The sequence below is a fragment of the Tachypleus tridentatus genome, chromosome 6, assembly GCF_004210375.1.
Source record: "Tachypleus tridentatus isolate NWPU-2018 chromosome 6, ASM421037v1, whole genome shotgun sequence".
NCBI lineage: Eukaryota > Metazoa > Arthropoda > Merostomata > Xiphosura > Limulidae > Tachypleus > Tachypleus tridentatus.
The window spans coordinates 156099333-156112839 of NC_134830.1; the positions used below are offsets into that span (position 1 = coordinate 156099333).

A 13507-nucleotide genomic window follows, 5' to 3' on the forward strand; every position below is an offset into this window, starting at 1 on the left:
GTTATGATTATTAATGCACCAGTAGTTTTTGCTCAATTTGTATAATAGCTTATAACGTTAAAATTCAGATTTCGATACCCACAGTAGGTAAAACACAGGTATACATTGTGTAAAAATTCTATATAAAACACAAACAAAAGCAACATAAGCTTATTACAGCTTCGTAAATAAAAAAAAAATTAAGTTAATTTGCTTCATAATATTTTTTTGAAAAATTGGAAAACGAAGTTGTATATCTTTGTACCTGTTGTTCAAAAGCAATGAGAAAAAATTTCCATTTCTCTAATGGTACTAACAGTATATGTTTACTTTCTTAGATAAGCACTTCAGTTGATCAATTAATTATCTTTGTTTCGTCTCAACTTGTTTTCTTGCGTTGTATAGTGGTCGTTAACAAAGCTATGACATTCCACAGAAGAAAATATAAAAAAGTCTCCAATGCGCAAGGTTCGAAGTAATTCATACGTAGAAATAGTTACAAATAGATTTTCAACCCTTTAGATAATCAACTCTGTCATTAAGTAACTTTTTCACTCTGAAAAATTTATTTAAAAGCAACGACATGATTTTTACAAAGTTTAGAAAAAAAACAACAAACGAAAATGTAATAATGTCATTACTGTTATTTCACTCCATTATACATTAAACACCTTTTTATCTTTTCATCTTTCCAACACATGCATTTTAATATCCATTACAAGTGCCTTTTTGAGGTTAAACCAACCACGTTAGTCACATGGACAAAAATGAATCCTTCAGTGTTTTGCTTGATAATAATTTGTTGTTTGGAATTAAGCAGGGAGATACACAATGGGAGATCTGTGCTCTGCCAACTAAATGTATTGGAAACCGATTTCTAGTGAGGTGAGTCTGCAAACATACCGGTGAGCCACTGGGGAGAGGAAGATGGGGAAATTAGACAAAAGATAATGAAGAATAAATTGACACTTCTAAATAAACCAAAAACTGTTCAGTTAGACGTGTCAATTTATAATTTTATCTATCAGTTTTATTCACTTTTCTTCTGTTTAAGCAAGCAAAAGGAAATCAATATTTAATTTCTACAATAATAAAATTAATAAGAATAATCTCTTTGACGCCAGAATAATCTCCCAGTGATAAAAAACATGCATCAGTATAATCTTTAGAACAGGTAACAAGAATAAAACAGAGAAGTATATCCAAACGCTTAAAATAATCTACATTTAACATTTATATCACATTAAACTATCATATTATTTTGCCTCAGTGTGACCAGAACTCTTGACCTTTGACCCGAAAGATTCATCCCTTATGACCTCACATTGACTTTTTTTAAAGTAACTCACGAAATTGTATGTACAAATGTTTCACGTTAAAATATAATTTGAACACTCAAGATTTCAGGGTTATGTGGTAAGCAATGTATAAATTATAACATGTTTTTGTTTTTCACATTTTTATTAGTGCATTCAGTTTGTTTTCCAGAAATAAAAATATTAAAATACTGAAATGGAATTATAAACTAGTTGAAATTCTCTTGGATTTTGTTCGATCTTGATAAACGTGATTTTAACGATTTCGATTACCAGACTACGATTTTAAGTAATTTCAAGCTTTGTTGTTTATATCATTATGTAGCAATTCAATTGCTGTTTATGTTTAAGTGTTGTTAGAAACCAGAATAAGAAAACGGAACACTTGCTAATAAAAATCACTTAACTATAAGATGATTTGACGTTGTTTATCTCGTGTTTAAACGTCAATTGTAACGTAAGTTACAAAAAAAGTTCTTTTTCATTCGTTCCAAAACATATACTCTTCAAGATGCATATCATATTCAAAAGAATCGTGAATAAATGACCCTGGAACTTTATTTAAAGGCCCTTCCGAGTTTATTTGATCCAATTTCTGTTTGAAACCATAAGAAAAAGAATTTTAAATACATTTAAAACTTTCTTTTATGATGTTACTTGAGCTACGAAGTTTTCATCATCTCGTTTGCATTTAAGGGTCGAAGAGCTGAGTGGAAGACTTAGAGTAATAACTGATATCTAACTAAACAACATGTCTTGAGTTTCGATTTCGTTTAAACGAACATGTTGGTACTTTGTACAACCTCTACTTTTAATTTCGTGAAATGTGAAGAATCAGTCAAATTTAACAGGCTTAGTTAGGCCTAACACTGAATGTTATACGATACTCTCATATGGTTCAATTCAAAACATCCCTGCCACAAGTTATTAGACTGGCCTGTTGGTTTAGTAATAGTATCTGCGTATTCTAATAAAAGTATTGCAATGTCCGAAAAAACTAAATCTTTGATACTTAAAACTTGTTGTGAAAACGTAAATCACACTTAGGTTTCTTACACTTCGTTGTAAAATTTGAGTTTGAATTTTTGTGACATATCTTCTTATGATAATACAAAAAACGACTTCCTATCAAAAGGAGAACATACAAAGTATAGCATATGAGGTCTTTTCGCAGAGGAACCAATTATCCCACCCCTAATCACCAATTATATTTTATATAATGTTCCAGGATTCTGAATGTTTCGATACCCGTGGAAGACATATCCCAAAAAGACCCTTCTGTAGTTTTGTGCATAAATGTAAAGAAACAACTGAACTGTCTTGTAAGTCCAGCACCACTATCCAGTTACGGTTCATGTCAACAGGAACAAAATATTTTTGTGAATGAATATATGTTGTCTCACATATTTATGTTTAGTTTGCTGCCCCTGTTTAATTACGTCACCAGTTTTATAACGGATAGTGTGTGTATGTGTTTTCTTATAGCAAAGACACATCAGGCTATCTGCTGAAAACACAGACGGGTATTGAACCCCCGATTTTTGCTTTGTTAGTCCATCGACTTACCGAAGTACCAGCGGGGGAGAAGGTATAGTGAGAGCTATCGACTTCGTGCAACACATCTTCTGTTGTGGCAAGTTTTAATATTTGTGTCTTTCGTCAGTAAATATGAAGAACCTCTCGCTCATCGTATGATTATTATACAACCAAGTTAATAGGGTTAATAGTTACGAATTTTATTTGAATAACCCAAATTATTACAATCGTCTTGTCTTAGAAACATGAACCTTCTTACAGTCTTGTCTCAGGATACAGGTGTGAAAATCTTATTTTTCCGTACATACGAAGAATCACAAAAAATTTTATTTTACGAACTTGAACGATAATATAAAACATATAATGAAGTTGTTTTGTTTTCCCGGGATAGGACATAATACTTGTTTACCCAATAGATGAATTCCTTATATTCACACACCGTTGTTTACCATCTTATAATTGGCCAGCTGTAAACTGAAACTGTAACAAGTTTAGTTGTATGAAAAGTTAACACACAACTTAAATGTGTTTTGTTTTCTATATTTTTTCTATAACTCCTCTGTATTATAAACATGATCATTATAAAACTTATTTATTTTGTTTCAGAAAGTTTATTCTCAATGAGTATTTAATCCACATATTTTAAAAATGAATTACATTATGACATGATTACAATACGAAAAATAAGATTATTCTTTTCACAATATTTCACGAGAAATAAAATAATTGTATATATTTTGTCATCACCTGTGTATGTCTCTGATGCTTTGTACTTGTATTAGATTAATTTAACACTTATATGGATGGGAAAAAATATCAAATATTATGAAACTTCGCAGAATGGACGGCAACTGCCTGTTGTGGAAGCAAGTGAAGAGGACGACGTTTCGAAAGTTTTCCGCCTCTCGTCTTAGAATCGACTTCAAGACATATTTGTTTTACAACACGGTCAAATGTTTGATCCTGAGATTTATTAATTGTAATGACAAAGGTGAAATTTGGTTGTCAGTGACAAGTCAATAAAGGTGTAACATTTCTTGAAGAACGTTTATAAACGTATATTTCATATATATTAAAAATAAATTAAATATTAAATTGTCTAAATATTAAAACATTTATTTATATATGATGCTGCCCTCTATTGGTACAAAATAATTTAAGATATGTTAGACTCTGGAACTTTTAAGTGTATATCATTTTCTCCCACATTTCTTTTAGTTCCTCTAAAGAATGTCAAAAATATTACATTTCTGCTAAACACTGTTCATGATAAACTAAATACTATATTTACATGTATAAAACTTTATTCAGTTTACAAGTTGAAACTAACTGCGGTGTGGAATCAATAAATTAGTCTAAATGTTATAAAACTACACTGACGTTTTTCTTTAATAAACCCATTGATTAATTTCGTTATTCAAATATTTTTTTCAAAATATCCTAATAAGAAGCTAGCCTATCTAAGCATTTGATTCTCTATCGAAACATGTTCCTGGTAAAGGCGAAAAGCAGACAAACAAACTAACGAAAATTTTCTTTTAAATATCAATTACACTTTATTTCTTACTTTTTTCAGTTTATTGTTCTCTATTTTCTGTAACGTAAAAATCAAACTAAATTCCAATGCAAAATTTATTTATATCAAAATTCAGTCTGCAGTAATTTCAATATATTTTTCTTTCACTATATAACCTACGGGTTGTTGATTGAATAAAGGAAATATTTCACAACATTATTTCTATCGGCGATAATCCAGATTCTAAGAAGTTGTAAAAATTTTTTTTTTTTTAAATTTTTATCAAGTTTTTAAAAAGAACTATTTTATTAACTTTAATAATTTTTAAAGGATTGGGGGAGTTTATTCGTGATGACGAGAAACTCACTTGAAGCAAAAATTATCTCAAAACGTTTGGTATGGGTATTAAAATTTTTATTAAAATAAAGTAGACAACAACATTTCCACCAATGTAGGTCATATTCAGAATAACAAGGAGCTGCAACCTTTCTCTTTGTTATTCTGAAAAAGTTGATGTTTGAAGACAACTATAAATTATTTTATTTGTGTTGTAATTGGTTTCAATATGCACTATAATTTTATCTATACATATATATATATAGATAATTTTTCTATTTATATCAGTTCAATTTCTATTAAGTGTTTTTATAACAGACATATATATATATGCATACACCAGGGGGGATCTTGTGCAACAAATAATATATCACAGACGCTATTCTATTTATGAATCTCCTCTTATTTCCTTTCAGCTAATTGTGAAGTAGAAGTTAAAATGTTCCATTCCTACCCTTTAATAAAATTGAAAATTACTTATGTTGCACAAACACAACTGTTTTCTCTCTTTCCCCAACGACTTATCAATGACTTAAATCGCTAATATCTGATATAGGTTCTATGCAACAAACAAAGATCACATTGCCCACTGTGTAGCTTTGCATTAAATAAACAAAGTGATCTAAGGCCCTTATGTTTTTCATTTGAGACATGATACGTTTTTTAATGTGTATATTTTTTAAGCCTCTATATTACTTAGAAAAACAACGACTTATATTAAGCATTAGAAAGCGGCAAATTCTTTAAATATTCAAAAAAATTTAAAAACAATAAATTTATTAATGCAGGTTCTTCCAGAACATTAACAAACCAGTGACGACAAGGTGTGATAGTTATAAAAAGAACAGATTATGCATTCTTTTATTCTCTGAGATAATGTTTATATTAATAATAATAAAACATTACATAAGTCACAAATTTTGAAACTGTTGAAACTTTGACCAATGATAGTGAAAACATGTTTTATACGAAAGGGATTTGAAACAGCGATCCTCAGATACATGAGACGAGAGGTATGGCCTAGTGGTTAAATTCATTGAAGTATCATTAGAAAAGTTAAACTTTGAAACGTTTTCGTGTTTACATTTTGATTTCTTCACTTATTAAGAGTAACTTCAACATCGAAATTAAGTGAGCTGTTATCAATTATCCTCCTACAGTACGATGTTCTGCGTCCAAGTATCGATTGATAATCATTCGTACCTAACTCTTCTATCGTGTTCCTCTTCCTCTTCTCTTCTTGTTGCTCTTGCTGTTCGTGTTCGTCTCCCCAAACCACCTCTTAAGTTAAGGTTAATGTGAAAACCCAAGCCTAAGCTTGTGTCTCTTCTAAACATATTCTTCTTGTACTTTCCATTTTCGTTACCTATTCCAAAGCCTGGTTGGTTGGAAAAACCACTTTTATTCCTATATCTATCAACAGTGTTACTGTCGCTTCCTATATCTCCATGACCACCATAACCATTATTGATGTTTCGAGTTATTTCGTTATTTCCGTTTTTAGAGTAACTTCCTACAGTGTACACCAGAGTAATGAAAAGCAGAATGAAAACCTGTGATAAAAACAAATATGAAAATTCAATTTTTTATAAAACTATGACTATTAAATAAAAAATAAACTACTTGATTCGACTGTCAAGAAATTGTGTAGATCCAAAGTTATTTTACAGAATCACAGAGATACAAAAACACAGTACGATGGAAAGTAGCCTATCGTTTTAAAGATTTAACACTTTATCGTGAAATGTTCTAACATAGATCATATTAAGCATAAAATAAATGGTATTATTCATCTTTACTGTTAATCGTTTAGACCAACTTGCATTAATAATTGTAGTAGATATTAAAAACGATTGATTAGTTTAGTGAATCTAGGCAGATGTATTGACAAACGTATATAAATCTCAAATCAACGCTATGAATTCTACAGAAATGTTTTTTAATTTTCTTTTGACACTAATGTATTTTCAATGTCCGACACAATGACAAATAATCATGATGGTGTTAATATTGCTAGTTCGTCGAAAAGTAAATTACAGAGTTATTTGTTTCTTTTCGTTACAATACGGGTTTGTTTGTGTAAAACTTTAATTTGATTTTTATTTTATCGTTTTATCGTTATTGGTTTTCCTCTCACACTCCTACTGAGTTTAGGGCAGGTACATTTACGTTATGTTATGCAAGCTTTCTAACTGAGTTTATCAAAGGTTAGTTAGATGAAAAATTTACGTTTTACTTACATTATACGTTCTTACTGACGGAGAGAGACACTGTCTTCATTTCCAAGTTAATAAAAGACATTTGTCAGCGGTTAATTGCTCAGAAAAGTGAAACAACTACCTTTTATCGAGCTGCTACAATATTAGTAGAAATATTCAACAGAACTTTGCTACATATGATCTCTCAATACCATGATAATGATCAGAAATCTTTGGAAGAGCTTGTTAACTTGTTACAAAGTGTTGAAAATGAGTCTACTCTGGAAATTCAGTTCTTCCAGCTACAGAGAAAAGATGTAATGCTGCCAATGTAAAGATAATGGTCTCTGAAATAGTTAATTATGCAGTAAGTTATGATTACAAGACCGAGCTATTACAGAGAATGCAATAAGCATTTGAGTTAACGAATAAACATTTAACAAAATTGCTAAACATAGAGAGAATCAAGCAAATAAAAAGAAAAAAAAACTAATGATATAAAATTAACATATAAACAATTGTTACATACCCATATCGTTCAGAAAGAAAATACCAAGAAACTAGTAAAACAATGGATAGACCCTTTTCGAGCCCTCACACAAACGTATCCAATTTATTTTGAGATTCCAAGAAAACTATCGAAAAAGCAAACAGTTCGTACATGTCAACAGATTAAAGAAACTGAAGGATATGAAACCCTATCAGTACGAATATATGACTGATGAAAACCAGAAAACTGACAAAAAAGAAAATATAAAAGTCGAGACTAATGATTCGACTAAACTAAATTTATCTTATGACGATGAAGAGATAAGTGACGCCGAGATAAAAATTTAAAATTAAATGACGTTAATACCGTATGGGGTGATGGAAGCGTTGATATAGATGACCCTACGTTTAGCGTGTCTAATGACCTCACTGTCCCTGTACCCAAAGACAGTATGTCAAGAATATCTAAAACGATGTAAACTACTGTTACCCATGATTATAACCTTAAATCATGAGGTCATGTACCAACCAAACAAGAAGTAATCCTTACCCCTAAAAGGAGACGAGTGAAATTTCATCCACAAATATTTGTACATAGACCCAAAAATAACATTATTAGAGTAGATTTAAGTCTAGTGAAGAAACACATAGTATGCTAAAAGCTTTAACCATATGTTTAGCCATATGCGTTGTTGTAAATACAATTAAATTGACAATATAGTATTTGTATAATCTTCGTTCTATATCTTATGTATATGTGTATGTGGGACATATGACAAATAACAAATTAGGGAACAGCTATCTTATGTTTAGTAAGGATCTAACAGCAATGATTAATTAAAAACTATAACACCGAAGTTAGACGATATCTTGTTAAGATAGAATTGAGGGATATTAAAGATAGCTTTTCAATTTCCGATTGGACTCCACTAAAACGTGGTTTAATAGACGAAGGTGGATATCTTTTGAAATTTTATTAAAAAAATTAACAAAAACAGACTATGTAAATTAAACAAGAAAGTAGAACAACGAAAACATCTATCGATAAAAACTGTTAATTTAACAAGTGACTATAATGAATTAATTAAACCAGACACTTGAATTACATGAACAGGAAATGAAAAAGTGTCCTTAAACACTAGTAACCATTACGAACAATTTTATATATACCATAATATTTAATATTTAAAATTCAGAATAACTAACAACAATTATCATTTACAGTTGGAAATAGTGGGACGGAGTTGTCTTAGTTAGTACAAGCATTGTATGTAGCTGCAAACAGAACGTAGAGTTCATAATTTATATGTCCAAGTAAATTAGTAAAGTGTCAGATGGAATTGAAAGGAAATTACTTCGGTACTTACACTTTGGGAAACCTACAAATGGTTAGAGGTTTATATGCATTATACATGGACTGAAATAAAGACAGCCATAGTAAATGACAGACTTATGGTGTTTTTAGAGATGCGTTTCACTGATGAAAGAAAAGGACAATCGATTTAATTTGGCACCTGTGGGGGGGAGCAGTCATAGTTGACGGTGTTCTTCAAGCGTAAAATATAGTTTGAAAATGTTAAAAATGCAACTTCTAAGGAATAATAACTGGAGATCTAATAAAATGACAAGTTCGATACACAATTAGTTTTTTATCATTTCTTTCTTTTGTAGCAAATAATAATTAAGAAAACAATCGGGTAAGTTTAAGGACTAAAATTTATCGCTGAGCCTACGAGGAAGTGTTTAATCTGAACATATTTTATCAACGACATGAATTTGACCGAAAAAAATTTTGCGTTTTGAATGTTTTTACGTTGGTCTTCGGTAGGGTTACTTTTACTAAACTCTTCGTTTACGTTCTTTTTGACATCTGCGTTATTCTTGTTTTACATATTATTAGAAATTTGACTCGCACTACTGTAAACATAACAAATTACTGTAGGTAACCAATAACACGTAGGTTTAGAAATAAGCTTTTAATTTTTTACTGGCACCGTATTATTCCCTTCCCTGCGTCTCTTTCTTTGATCGACTTTTATATTTGTGTTGTTTTCCTTTCTTCTTCCTTCTGCCTTGTTTAACTCCGGTCTTTTATATCTATTTCGCAACACTACGGAGCCGGTATCTTTGTGCAGGACATCTTGTTTCCGTATATTTGATTATATTGTGTCATAACCATAGGAACTCTTGTATTCTCCATTCCAGTTGATCTGAGAAAGGTAGCCGATACACCAACTCATTCCAATAATTGTCTTATACTTAGAATATTATCTCATAATTGTTTGGAGGTTGACCACTGGTGTTGTTATTCTTGAAATCTTCAAATATTTTATAATGATTTGAAATATTCTGAGACAGCTTCTAATTCCTTAAATGAACTCTCGTGTTTCTTTCGTTACCAGTTAAATTGCAGTATCGGCTACCTAGACTTTTGAGAACCCGGTTTTTCGTGCGGAGCATTCCTTCATCTTAAAAATGAATATCTGTTGTTGTAACCCGTGGTTTTTTAAGAGTTTGTAAAAGGTTATCTACTTTATTTATCATGAGCTACAAGGAAAGCAGAAGTAAGCTGAGTTTTTCTATAAGTCAAGTTATAAGTCATACAGTGAATTATGCATTACTGTTGCGTTGGATAACGAAGAGACAAGTTGTATGGTGAATTATGTATCGCAGCCATGTTGAATAACGAAACTAGCTTTAAAAATTCGCTTGTTAGGACTAAGGTAAACTGATGTAATGATTTTATGTGGTTCTGATTAAATCACAAGTTCCTGAATACAGAGAAAGCAATTTTGCAACGTAACTTATTTAGTGATAAAAACTGCTATTGCTTAATAATTATAATCGAGTTTCGTTCCTTCCAGTATTACAGTTTGTTTTCCTCACCGAAGTACGTTATAAAACTGTTTTTTTCTTCCTGTTTTTTCACATGAAATCACTAAGGAAAAATGAAGCCTTTCTTAATCCTTCCAAGTATTAAGATGGGCCAGAATGGCGAGGTTGTTAAGGCGCTCGACTCGTAATCTGAGGGTCGCAGGTTCGAATCCCCGTTACAGAAAACATGCTCGCCCTTTCAGCTATGGGGCGTTATAATGTGACTGTCAATCCCATTATTCGTTGGTAAAGAGTAGCCCAGGAGTTGGCGGTGATGACCAACTACCTTCCCTATAGTGTTACATTGCTAAACTAGGGACGGCAAGTGCAGATAGCCCTAGAGTAGCTTTGCGCGAATTTCAAGAACAAAAGTATTAAGACTGTCCATTAGTCATTTCAAGATGCAAGTGTGGCTCATACGTGTTATTAGTACGAAATGTGTGTTGCATCTTTCTCTCTAGTGTATGAATGTTACTACATACGTATTAAATCTTATACGGGATATAATGTCGGTATAGTGTGTGTTCGTTTCTGATAGCATTCATTACATAATGAAAGTTTCGATGTCATATGCCATTACTCGAGCCACTACATAAGGTAAATATTAAAAGGATGAATGATATATGGCTAACATTACGTAAAACCGCCTTCGTCTCTTAACCAAAGTTTCTCAAAACGTGGATCTTGTGTAACTCTTTCCCTTGGAATGATTTTAACCTAATGCCTTACATTTTATTATGCTGTGTTTCTATTGTTTTTGCGATGTTTTAAGTTGCAAACGCATTCATCAAAATCCGAATAATATATATTTATATTTTATTGTGATGCAATAAAAGAAATGTAAATAATTGTAAACGCTGTATATTTTTTATTGTGGGTCAAGAATCAGTTATTTGATTACGTTATAGTGCGTCTTCATTAACTTTAAGTCGTCGTGTTAGTTTTATTTGCGTAATATAAATAGAGTCATTAGGTGTCGCACTTAGTTAAGCCTGTTACCACGTTACTAAGTTTTTACATCTTGGAGGACGAAGTAACCGACATTTGATACAATACTGTTTTTATTTAAAAGGAACTTTGAAGTTTGGGTGCGTTATGAGAGTGGCAGTCAAATTCCTATATTTGATCTGACAAGGGTAGTTCAAGAATTGACTGTGGGTGTTGTCTAGCTGCCTTTACCCTAGGCCTATTCTATCATTTCAAAATTCGGGATAGCTAGTGTAGAGAACTCGTGAGTAACTTTGTAGCTGAACAAAAACACCAAAATGTTTTACATACTTTCAGAGATCACAGGCTCTTAATGTCCTACAGCGAAGCGAAAGGAAAAAAACTTAGTACAATTCTGTTATTGTGAAAAATGAATAACCGACCAATAATTCATTGTGACCTCTGTGTTCTTTATCAAATTTATACAGTTCCTGTTCTGTATGTATTAAATGTAGTGTATTAGATATGTCGACAGAGAACACTTCTTTCAATTATTGTAAGTTGTTTACTTGACTGACGTTGTCATGATGAACTTTGAGATGAAGAAACGACTTTAAATCCTTCCAATCAGAGTTCAACGTCGGACAATCACTCTTTCAAGAATTAGGTTCACTGACTGTCCCACAACTAGTTTTAATCGAATATCAACAGTCTGCACAAAACGCCCGCTATAGCTAAATAACAAAATTTGTTTAATTTTTAAAATTTTCGTTCATATAAAATTGAGGTAAAAATCGAACTGACGTAATTAAATTAAAGAATAGTTGATATCTTAGGTTAACCAAAAATTATTTTTTTCACAGGCTCCTAAGTGATTCAGCGGTATGTCTCCGGACATACTACGCAAAACACCAAATTTCGAAACCCGTGGTGGGCAGAGCATAGATAGCCCATTGTGTAGTTTTGTGCTTAATTCAAACGAAAAAGAAAAGAATCTTCTCAGAGCCAAAAGATTATAATATTCTCAGTTTTATAAGGAAAACTAAATGTATAGGAAGTCCGTTGAATATAAGAGAACCCTACTGGCAAGAGCTATTGACTATAAAAGAGTTAGAGATAATTCAGAATATAAATGTAGATTTAAATCTTAAAGGACTGTCAAACTTACAGGATGAAATCCGAAACTTCCACTGTTCGACAGCTGGATAAAGTGTCAAGGAATTTCAACAAATGTACATCACGAGAGAGCTACAGCAGAAGGAAGAAGCTGATATAAGTAGAAGATGATTGATTCAGTAATAATATCATTATGTTTGGTAGTAAAACTAGTAAGTATGATGTTATGCACAGTACGTGAAAGGTTGGCTTTTATGACATATTGTAAGTTAGATAAGCTGTGTAAATTCAAGAAGAAAACGAAATCAGGCTCAGTCAACAACAGAAGGTTGTCTTACACTCAGGCTACTGAAGTGGTTGAATTACGCGACGATAGCCCATCTGATTTTGTTGTAGTGATTTATAATAGCTTTATGTTAATATTAATTTCGTAACTAATTGGCGACGTTAGTTAATCATAAGTTAAACATACAGATCAAAATTAATAGAATGAATTAATATATACATGTGTTTTAGAATCCAAAAACGAAATGTTCGAAAACCGATGTAAAAGGACAAGATTAATTTTCACAAACGATAACAAAATAAGTTGTGAAATATTACTGCAAAACAGTTAATGAATGACAGATAAAATAAAACCCACATTACGATAATGTTATTCAAGTAGAAGAAAACGTGAGCGGAAAAGTGTTAATTGATAAATTGAAATGCGTGTAAAACAGTGTAGTGTGCAAGTTATTACAACATTCCACTCCTTGAAGACCTTTCCAGTATGAGTTCAAAGAGAAGACCAGGAGAGAACTGACAGTAGAAGTAAGAAGAATGATGACGTCTCTTGATTGTTACAGAAGACCAAAAGAGAACTGACAGTGGAAGTAAGAAGAATGATGACGTCTCTTGATTGTTACAGATGGTGTGCAATTTAATGTATTAATTAATTTAATATGATATAGAGTATACCTACATTAATCACTGTCTTTTTATTATGAAGTATTATGTAGATTAGTGTAACTTAACTAATAAATATTATGTGCATAATTAAGTGTCATTGAAAGCGTTTATTAACTGTTACTATATCTATGAAGAACTTCATAATAAATATATATACATATATATATATACATACATTATTAATAGAAGATTGTAAATGTTGATGGATGTAAGATGTAAGGATGGAAAAATTGAGGTTTCGCGAGTAAATATTTATCAGATATAATTTT

At 31.3% G+C, this 13507-nt stretch overlaps 1 protein-coding gene across 1 annotated transcript in view; it reads right to left on the reverse strand.

The window, feature by feature from the left end:
* The window catches only part of LOC143254190 (uncharacterized), a gene marked incomplete in the record, with an annotated part of 711062 nt that overhangs the window by 57973 nt on the left and 639582 nt on the right, over positions 1 to 13507 (reverse strand).